The sequence below is a fragment of the Protobothrops mucrosquamatus genome, unplaced genomic scaffold (assembly GCF_001527695.2).
Source record: "Protobothrops mucrosquamatus isolate PMUCROS unplaced genomic scaffold, P.Mucros_1.0 scaffold481, whole genome shotgun sequence".
In the NCBI taxonomy this organism is placed as follows: Eukaryota; Metazoa; Chordata; class Lepidosauria; order Squamata; family Viperidae; genus Protobothrops; species Protobothrops mucrosquamatus.
In genome coordinates this window covers 477645-480449 of record NW_015386801.1, presented here as the reverse complement: position 1 = coordinate 480449, position 2805 = coordinate 477645, and the positions used below count along the sequence as shown (strand labels likewise).

The window sequence follows — 2805 nt, the reverse complement described above, 5'->3', positions numbered from 1 at the left end:
TGTACTCTTTCTAGAGTCTCAACATCTTTTTTACATCATGGTGACCAAAACTGGATGCAGTATTCCAAGTGTGGCCTTACCAAGGCATTGTAAAGTGGTATTAATACTTCACGTGATCTTGATTCTATCCCTCTGTTAATGCAGCCTAGCACTGTGTTGGCCTTTTTGGCAGCTGCAGCACACTGCTGGCTCATATTTAGGTGATTGTCCACTAGGACTCTGAGATCCCTCTCACAGTTACTGAACCAATGACCCTCCTTTTTGGTCAAGACCTCCTAGGACATTGGTGGCGAACCTATGGCACGGGTGCCAGAGGTGGCACTCAGAGCCCTCTCTGTGGGCACGTGAGCCGTTGCCCCAGTCCTAGGCCTTCAGCTAGGTTTTATAAAACCTTTTCGCTTTAGGCCTCCGTTGCCATGTGCAAAAAAAAAAAAAAGATTCAATCAATCAGTCAATTTCAACTTCTCATGGAAAAAAAAAGATCTTGCAAAGTTGGAATTGATTGATTGAACTTTTTAGTCCCACCCAGTCTTTCGTTACCATCATAACCACGCCCAGCCAATGGGCCACGCCCAGCCAATGGGCCACGCCCAGCCAATGGGCCACACCCACCCGGCACTCGACAATGCATAAGTGGGTTTTGGGTTGCAGTTTGGGCACTCGGTCTCTAAAAGGTTCGCCATCACTGTCCTAGGAGATGACATGTGGCTGGGTCCAAGAGGTGCTTAATGCCACTTTGTGGAAGTGAGAGAGGGAGGGTATATGTGTTCTGCCTACTTGAAAGAGGTGGTGATTCACTACTTCCTTCTCAAGAGGTCAGCCATGAACTCAGTTGTATCTAATCCACTCCTTTTAAGGAAGGTTGTTGAGAAAGTGTTTTTTAATTTCATGCAGGATCCAATATGGGTCAGTCACTGGGACTAGGGACTCCGAGCTTTCAGACTTGTGCTAAACCCTTCTTTTTAATTTCATGTTTTTTTTATTAATTGTACATCTGTATAGTATATCCCAGGATGGTCACAAAGGAGTATTTTATATAATACAGGCAGCCACAAAAAATTTCTAATGAATAAATAAAATTTGAGTCTGAATGACCAAGAACTGGGAAAGAAAGATCAGTGATAGAAGTTATCCAAAGAATCAGTGCCAATGCTATGCAGTTCAAGAATCGTGAATACTGTATTGAAAACCTTTAATATTAAATAAGAGAAATGCATGTCAAATGATATCTCTTTTTGTTTCTTTTCCTATTTGTGGATTTTTATTCCCTGACAGATATAATCTGATTTTGGTTGGGAATTCTGACTTATCATACACTGTAATTTGCCGGTACAGTAATTTTGTGACCTCTTGATGTTTTGGACTTCCATAAACCTCAGCCAGTATGATCCATAATCTCAAATCATAATATTTGCAATTCAAAATAATTGTTGGGTCCCAGTCCTTAATCTAGAGCAGGGGTGTCAAACTCAATTTCATTGAGGGCCGCATCAGCATTGTGGTTGCCCTCAGGGGGCTGGGTGGGTGTGGCCAGGTTGAGTGCGGACTACTGGGTCGGCCTGGACAGAGTGGGTATGGCCTACTGGGTGGGCATGGCCAGCTCTACATAGTTCGTGTCAAGGGTGCCTGTGGGGGGCCTGGGCAGGAGTGGGATAGATCTGAGGGTCTCTGGCAGAAGGGGGTGGGACCAGGGCAAGTGCCAAGGCATGGTCCACTGGAGGAGCCTCACTGTTCCTCTCAGGCCATGCCGGGGGGGGGCTTATGGAGCTAAGACTGAATGCGTTTCAGCATATATGACCACCACAAAATTGTACATTGGCTCCCGGCTGGCTTGGGCCAGGGCCAAGGCAGAGGGGGCCGTTCCCTCACTGTTTCCAGGATGGCTTTGCGGGTCGCATCCGGCCCCTAGGCCTTGTGTTTGACATGTCTGATCTAGAGCTTTTAAGGAATGCAGAAGAAAAGATGAAACAAAGCTTTAATCCTTAATACTTTAAACAAGTAACCTATGTGCGCTTAATTTGGCCTGGGATACAAATTGATATTATATGTTTGTTCACGTGCAAAGATACCCACACATTTCTAGATTGAAATGGCTCATTTAGTCATAGTAATGTTTTTGTTGGCTCCCTCTACTATTATCAGGCATGTTAAGATTAAGACAGTTTATCACGCTTGAATTCAAACCAGAATATAGCACCACAGTTTTATAGATATCTGGATTTCTTTTCTTTTTAGTTTGGAATGTGAGGTTTAATGAAAATAATGCAGGAACTAAACTACAAGAGCAAAGGAGGAGAGCTAGGGTGGGATTGATATTTGAGATGACAGGCTTGCAAGTGGGTGGATGGGTGGAATGGTAATACCTACCTCTGTAATTTTTTTGCCTCACAACCACAATCTTTAAGAGTGATAGCAGGACTGTAGGGGTAAAAAAAAGAGACTGCAACAAAGGAGGGTGTAGCAGAATAAATGACATCAGAGTATAGGAAGCTGCAACGGGTTGAGAGTGCAGTCAGGGCTGTGAAAGGAAGGCGCTATGAAGTGTGGAGGAGAGTGAGATTGGGATCAGGATGAAGGGGCTCAGGAGGGATTTAGTGGTGCATAACTGGGGATTATGACTGGGGATTAGGGAAAATGATGATCCCAGCACAATGGCCCCTGCACCCCACTCCACGGCCCCGTGGCTACTTACACGTGCAGCGAGAGGGCACGGCCCCGGTACAGGCTGAAGGCACTGCCGTAGGGGTCGCTCCCCAGAGACAGGCTGTCCTCGGTCCCCGGGGCCACACCAATCAGCTCCGCCCG

General features: G+C 45.9%; 1 protein-coding gene across 1 annotated transcript in view; it reads right to left on the bottom strand.

Moving 5' to 3' along the window:
• Positions 1–2805, bottom strand: part of SPEG (striated muscle enriched protein kinase) — a gene marked incomplete at its 3' end in the record, with an annotated part of 116691 nt that overhangs the window by 54555 nt on the left and 59331 nt on the right. The window lies entirely within an intron of this gene.